The sequence below is a fragment of the Euleptes europaea genome, chromosome 9 (assembly GCF_029931775.1).
Source record: "Euleptes europaea isolate rEulEur1 chromosome 9, rEulEur1.hap1, whole genome shotgun sequence".
In the NCBI taxonomy this organism is placed as follows: Eukaryota; Metazoa; Chordata; class Lepidosauria; order Squamata; family Sphaerodactylidae; genus Euleptes; species Euleptes europaea.
Window position 1 is genome coordinate 52,304,816 of NC_079320.1, and position 8,359 is coordinate 52,313,174.

Here is an 8,359-nt window from a genome sequence, read left to right on the forward strand (position 1 = left end):
AATCTTTTAGAACCAACACCAAGTACAAACACTTGAACCAGCATGTTAATGAACTGGAAACCTGGCAAATGAGGTAGACTCTTCCAGTAGGGTTGCCAACCTCCAGGTACTAGCCGGAGATCTCCTGCTATTACAACTGATCTCCAGCCAATAGAGATCAGTTCACCTGGAGAAAATGGCCGCTTTGGCAATTGGATTCTATGGCATTGAAATCCTTTCCCTCTCCAAACCCTGCCCTCCTCAGGCTCTGCCCCCAAAACCTCCTGCCGGTGGCAAAGAGGGACCTGGCAACCCTATCCTCCAGACTGTAGTAGCTTGCTGACATGGTACTGGTCCTGCTCTGAGAACACTAGGGGACATCACTGAGATATTGTCTTCAACACATATCCACTCCAGTTTCAGTGGTACAAGACGGGTCATTATCTTCATCCAGGATTAAATAATGTATGGGTGCTGTTTTACCATTGAGTAAAAGCACCAGCTGTCCCAGTGGAGCAGTGGCCACATGAAAAGGGTAATTTACCAGCTGGGAGAGGGGCTAGAGCAAGGATAACTTCTTTGCCCTTTATTTGATCAACTCTTATCCTATTGCCATCTCTCTCTCTCTCTCTCTCTCTCTCTCTGCCAGTCATTATATTTATGCACTAGGGCTGCCAACCTCCAGGTGGTTGGTAGTCAAACAGAAATAACTAGTGTCCCAAAGGAGACTGTGAAATAAAAAAATTGAGCACTTATGGCATAAAAAAGCTGTTAAGCCTATTTCAGAATAGTGCAACCTTTATCTAGGTCCTTGACACTTGCAAAATACAGTGTGTAGCCAGCTAGCAAGGGAGCGCCTTGCCGCTGTACAATTGTTAACAAGTATCACAATTTGCAATTTTTTCACAATAAAGTGGCTTTTCAATATTTTTGGGACATAGGCTTAACAGCTTTTTTTATGCCATTAAGTGTTCAATTTTTTTATTTCACCACCTCCAGGTGGTGGCCTGAGATCTCCCGCTATTACAACTGATCTCCAGCCAATAGAGGTCAGTTTCCCTGGAGAAAATGGCAGCATTGGCCATTGGACTCTGAGGCATTGAAGTCCCTCCCCTCTGCAAACCCCATCCTCCTCAGGCTCCGTCCCCTAAATCTCCAGGTATTTCCCAACTCGGAGCTGGCAGCCCTACCGTACACTGAAACACAAATGGGATGACCAATGATGGTTTGCTCTTATACTTACAAATCGGGATTTTAAACCAGGATTAAACGACGGTTTATAATCCTGGTTTATAGACCTGTGGGAGGGGAACCACAGCTTGGTGTTGCAATGAAATGCAGTACGTTCTTGAGTGGGAAATCTCCAGTCACTGCCATGTATGAGGGAAGGAAGCATGCAAGGACTGGCTTGTTCCCATAGCAAACAAACAGAGGTGTGTTGATGATTCCTGAATGCAGCCTGTATCTTTTCAGCAAAGGTGAGTACATAGGATAGCTCTCACATGGGCCAGCATCCAACCCCCACTATCACTGGCAGAGCTTGCCAGGTGATCTCATGTCTTTAAAAATCCAGGGGCCTTTTTCCACCCAAAAATTTTCAGCAGCCTCTTAGGGACTCACCTGTAGTAAAGTGGCGCCAGGGGGAAAAATCCTCTCCTCCAAGGAAAGGTTGCTGGAAGCCTGGAGAAGACAGAGCTTGGGAAGGGAGCTCAGCAGCGATATGATGCCATAGAGTTCACCCTCTGAGGCTGCCATTTCCTCCGAGGGAACTTATGTAGTCTGAAGATACATCGTGATTCTGAAAGAACTCCAGGTGCCACCTGGAGGATGGTCACCTGTGTCACCTGGAAGAGATAGACCCTCCACTTCTCCAGTGAGCCTGCTGCCTGTTTCTGTTTGTGGAGCTCTCCCTGGAAGCTGCTGTCAGAAGTACAGATGGCTCAGGTTCCCTTGGAGGCTGCTGTTAAAGGTCCACCCCACACTCCTCTAATCATTTGGGTGGCTGCCCCTGCACTGGAACTCAGGTCCCCAAGTCCAACAGGATACAAGATACCCCCCCCCCCGTATTCTTACACCAGGGGTGGGAAACATCAGGCCCGGGGGCCGTATAAGGCCCGCAAAATCATTTGGTCTGGCGCTTCGTGGTCCTGGCAGATCTCTAGCTCAGAAGGATCTAAGACTGGTGATCCGCCCCCTCCCGTGGACAGGAATAGCCTCTATTCAAGGCAGATGTGAGTTTGTTTTGCCCAGAAAAAGAACATTTTTCTCCCTTGCAGAACAGTCATTAGCTATGGAGCTGCTAGGACTGCCCAAGAAACTGTGAAACCCTTTCCCACCAAGGCCATGGAAAAACTTATTCCTTCTGTGCTACAAGAGGGCTGGGGGCGGAAGTGGCGACAATGGAGGTATTAAAGGGGGCAGGGCCAGAATACGCGGGGTGGGGAGTTCTTAGCCAGTGTGTCCTCATTTCATTTCTGCAGGCGGAGGTAGCAAGAGCCGGCTGTATAATCCAGCCCGACCATGCAGAGCAGGAGCAACTCCGGCGTGCGGCTGGACGGCTACGCCCGGCTGGTGCAACAGACCATCCTGTGCCACCAGGTGGGTGAGTGTGCCACCGGTTGGATGCCTGCCTGCTTGGAGCTTGGTCGGCTAATTTTTAAGTTGATAATTTTGTATGGCCTGCAAATGATGTTATAAATCTCCAAATAGCCCTTGATGGAGGAAAAGGTTCCCCACCCCTGTCTTACACCCATTCTCTGGAAGGAAGTGGATGAAGAGCAAGGTAACAGCTTCCCACCCCACCCTCTTCACCCCGAGTGGATGCCTAACAGTGCAACTCATTTCGTTGAAGTGTAGAAGTGGTGGTGGGATACTGCAAAGGTAGAGGAGAGAACATCAGAGGGTCAGAAGGGAGCAGGTGACAAGAGATACATATGAACTAGGAGACAGCAAACAATCTGAGATCCTTTCATGTGTTTATTTAGTTAAGCAAGTTGTGCACAGATTTGTCTTATTTAGGGAGCTCCCCCCCCAAAAAAAAATAACCTATGGTTTGTAGCAAGTTCAATCCTCTTCCCTCCAGGTTGCCAGAAACCTATAATTCATACCTCAGTGGGGGATCGCTGGTTAAACGCTGTTCTCCCTCTCCTTAGAGACTCCATTTGTTGTGTGTAAAGTGAGTTGTTCATAAGTGATCATTTGAAATGGAAAACGGGAGATGGGGGAAGGCAAGCTTGTGCAAAGTCCCACTAGTTTTTGCAGCAATTTCACACCAATTCAGGACATTATATTTTTTTTGTCTCCAGGGTATTTCCCCTCTAACACTGAGGCACTTTTGTCAGGGTTTGGGGGTAGTGGGGGGTGGGAAACGTTCTCCAGCAAGGATAAAACACCCCTGGTGCGAGGGTCCCTCCCACTCATTGACTCTCTTCCCATGACAGCTGTCATCCTGTTATTGTGGATTGAGGGCTAATGCATCTACATTTCTTAAAAGGAAAGCAAGCCTGAGAATACATATCTCGTAACTTATTTCTTAAAAGCCTGATTACATGCACCAGATAGGAAAAATTATACTCAAAGTGCAAACATTTGCTCAATAAGGTGGCAGAGTAGAATGAAGATAAATGCATTCTAGACAAATTGATATGCCATCCTCATTCAAACCATGCATTATGCTAAGTGACTAAATCTTCAACCATTTATGTTCCTTTTTCCTCATACTGTACCAAAGTATGATAAAATTTAGGCAAAATCTCTGGGATAGTTCCACCCAAGGATTCTCTCTCCCCCTTTCACACAAAAACATTGGCTGGTACACATTTTTGCTATCACCTTCATATTCAGATGCATTAAGCACATTTACATGCCAGAATGCTTTCAAGTTGTTCCCAAACAGGCGTTGGTGTCTTCCAGTGGTGGGGACGGGACCCCCTATCAGCCAATCATGTCAGCAGATGCAGAAGGAAGCCTCTCAGAAGCCTCATGTGATTGACAGGTGTATGAAAGCAGCATGTCCAACATCTTCATTTGCAATCCGCACAAGAACAGCGCCAGTCCCTGTTCTGATCATCGACATGGTTCAAAGCATGGGAGCAGTGCAAACTCTTGAAATGGTTTGCTTTCCCTGCCTTATGTAATGCTCCTATAGCTGGGAGGGGGGGAAATATTCTGCCACCCCATGGGCATCCTTCCAAAAACAGGAACATGGTTAATGGTTACACTGCTCTGAAAAATAGTAGTCCATAAGTGACATGTTGAGGCCTGATTTCAAATGTGATGCTGGACATATACCCCCCTCCAATCCTTACCAATGCAATATTCCAGGTATTTCATTTAAATCATTTCATTTAAACCTATGCACGCAACCTGGGTGCTATGCTAATGCTGCACTTGTATGGGCCAGACGCCGGCTTTTGCCATTGTTTAAAATACCGCCAACTGAGCAAATTATGCAGTTCTCAGGGTAGATAAACAGGGTGGCTACCTCGGCTGCAAGACATGGCCCTCCCCCACCCAGAAGAGCGTCAACTGTATGTCTGCATTGTCTTCTGCGTGCAGCTGGAGAATTAAGCCCTTAACTCCTTACATTCGTCTTTACTTTCACAATTAGCATCCAGTACAAAATTGGTCTCTCCTACCACAAAAGCATTCCGAGTTCCCTCACCCACTCTCAGATCATTAAGTACCAAATAAAAGGAAGCAAATTTGTTTCTGCCTGGCATTTTCTTTTTCCAAGAGTTTGAATTTCTAAGCAGTAATGAACCAGATGTATTCCCTGCATAACATTACGCAGCAGGGATGTTTTTTGCTCTTACATGTAATAGGAAGGAATAAAACACATCCATTTAGCTGCTTAATTCCATGTTTCGTTTTGTCAAACAAGGTAAGAACGACTATTCCCCCCCTTTAGTCATTTTACCCTAAGAATCAGCAGTTGATTACAGCGTAGACGCCAAGTGAACCCTATTCTGTGGCTGACTACTGCATGCCCCAATTAGTTTGGCTTATTCATCATTTGAAGTAATGTGGTGTAGCATGCCGCTCATGCTCAAATTATGTAAATACGATGTGGATCCAGAGCAATTTGTCAAATACACAAAGGGGTGGGGAAAAAAGAAGGGGTGGGGAGAATGAACAAACAAGATTTCCAAGAATGAGCAATTAGAAAGTGGGGGGGGGGGAGAGAAAGCACAACCCTTTAATTAGTTTTGTTCCAATGCAAAGAAAATGGTGTAATAAACATCTGACTTCTGTGCCAGTAAGAGCTGTCATGTGGGTATGCTAATTCCCCACACGCACACCAAGGAGCCCAGATCCACCTTTTAGACCAAGTACTTAAATCTGCAAAGATAAGTAGTGTTAGTCCCAAGTTCATTCTTTGGGGACTGAAAAACAATGGGCAAGTATTGTCAGTTCAGTCATCCTGAGGTTACTATGAATGGAAAGTAACTGCGAAATAGTCTTTCCATTATTCCAAAAAGAATGCAACAGTTCTGCTGCTAAACAGTTTGCCTAAATAAATACCTCGTAGCGCCGAGTGGTAAGCTGCGATACTGCAGTCCAAGCTCTGCTCACAACCTGAGTTCGATCTCAACAGAAGTTGGTTTCAGGTAGCCGGTTAACTCAGCCTTCCAACCTTCTGAGGTCGGTAAAATGAGTGCCCAGTTTGCTGGGGGAGAACTGTAGATGACTGGGGAAGGCACTGGCAAACCCCCCCGTAAACATAGTCTGCCAAGTAACCGTCGTGATGTGACGTCTCCCCATGAGTCAGGAATGACCCTGTGCTTTCACAGGGGACTACCTTTACCTTTAAGTAAATACAGCCAATTTAAATGAGGTTATGGTTCCACGAGCCCTGACCTGGATGGCCCAGGCTAGCCTGATCTCGTCGGATCTCAGAAGCTAAGCAGGGTCAGCCCTGGTTAGTAGTTGGATGGGAGACCACTAAGGAATACCAGGGTTGCTGTGCAGAGGAAGGCACTGGCAAACCACCTCTGTTAGTCTCTTGCCATGAAAACCCCAGAAAGGGGTCGCCATAAGTCGGCTGCAACTTGACGGCACTTTACACACACACTCATGGGTCCACGAAGAACAGATTAATGTGGTCCAGTAGCCTGTTTAAAATGGGTTTAACCTGTGCATGTTTATGTATAGTTCAGCATTCACTGGGACACAAGGTTGGATCCAGCAAAAGGGGGGTGATTTTTGTTGATTTACCCCTCTGGCTGAAAATCTCCTACTCCCCCTCATGCTGTCCCTGGAAGTCTCTTCCCCTTCAAGATCAACATTAGGGGAGTATTTTAGGGAAGGAGAGTTGAGAAAGTCTCACTTTGCGGATGGAAATCACTTCTATCAGCAGAGATTTACTGTTGGACCCAAGCTCAAGATCTGGTACAGGTGATATAAAACACCCTTTAGATGTGATGCCAGGCTATATGCAACATTGCACAGGTAAGTGCTTTTCCTGTACTCAGTCTTCTAAAACTCAGTCTTTTTTAAATAAGGTCTTAGTCAACAAAACTGCAATGTGTAGCTATCATGCCCCCCAAAAAAATCAGGCCAAGGTTGCATTTTACAAATCACATATGATAAAGGGGGACCAACCCCACCGATACCCTTTAAGCTCCCTCTGCAGCTCCAATGCAATTGCCTTCCAAAATTGTCTATGGAATCCCATCCAAAACCAAGCAAGTTCACAGATTAAAATTTAAGTTGCAGCCATTCTTTGTCCATCGACTCAAGGAGAGGCTCAAAAAAACCCCTTCCCTTTGTGCTGTGGTCCCAATCCAAATGGGGTAACTGTGTGCATGATTTATTAGGTTTGAAAAAACAACCACAGAGCTGCAGAAATGGTTCAGCCCTTAGACTAGAGGTGCTTTGGGTAGAACTAAGTCACTTCTACGTTGTATAAATACTTCCTGTTTAGTAAATAAAAACTCGGTGATAGATTGGTTGGTTAATTGCATATTGGTCCAATTAAGCAGCAAACAGCTGAGATGCCCAGACATGCAATGACCATTGAGAGCAGTTCACAGTTCAGATAATCAATACCATATTACATGAACTCACCTTAAACTCTTCTATATTGAATTCTTTGCTCTGCTTATTTAGTGATAGCTTGATGAAACACAGGTCTTTCTTCAATCAAGCCTACTTTCCTCACCTATTCTAGCATAAGAAAAACTCGAGTTTAGGAATGAAGTGTAGTTTGTTTGATCGTCGTTCATCAGTGTGGTGAGAGCCAGCATGGTGTAGTGGTTAAGAACGGTGGTTTGGAGCGGTGGAGTCTGATCTGGAGAACCGGGTTTGATTCCCCACTCCTCCACATGAGCAGCAGAGGCTAATCTGGTGAACTGGATTTGTTTCCCCACTCCTACACACGAAGCCAGCTGGGTGACCTTGGGCAAGTCATTCTCTCTCAGCCTCACCTACCTCACAAGGTGTCTGTTGTGGGGAGGGGAAGGGAAGGTGACTGTAAGCCGGTTTGATTCTCCCTTAAGTGGCAGAGAAAGTCGGCATATAAAAACCAACTCTTCTTCATAAGCATCTGCATTGTTAATGAGTCACATAAGACAAAACATTGGGTTGGATTCCACCAAGTCCTCCTCCACCAAAGAAGCACTTTTCTCCATCAGAAAAAGACTTTCTCCGTTAGAAAAAAATCATTTCCATTGATGGAAGATTTAGCAGAATAATCAAGAGGATCCAACCCTTAGAATTTATTGCATACAGTTGTAATCCAATTCTGGATGCTTCACTTAATTACTTGTACACAATAGACGGCGCATTACAAACTGATCTGTCCAAATACCAGTGTTATTCTAGGCATTACAAGTTACTTAGTCTCATGGAATAATGCTTTGGTGAACATTTCTATGCAGAGCTAACAGTCCTATTATTTACTGTTGGAATTCCTGCATAAATCAATAACCTTTAAACCTAAGAGGATCTTGCACCTGCCCCAGCAAGTTGACTTTGCCTAGCTAATGATGGTCAAAAGGGAAATCCTATGTCATCCAAGATACACCACAGTTTTCTTCTAGCTGACTGCAATGGTTCACAATGCCTTAGCCAAAACCATAACCTCCATAATCTTCATTGCCATAAATGTATGGGAGCCCCTACTTGCCACAAGCAAACCTTCAGAAATAGAATTACATCTATTTGGGGAAAAATGCAAACTTTACTGTATAGCATTCAATTCATAGCTTTTCTTTTTCCTGAATCTGTTCAGTCCCCTTCAATTACTTTCCCTGACCTTGGCTGCTTTCCCTCTTCTACGTGGTATTCTAGCCATTTGATGGTCTATGACTGCAAATAAAGTCTGTTCTGTTCTAGCATGGTATTCTGGCCTCTGTATTCAGAGTCTACAGACATGCCA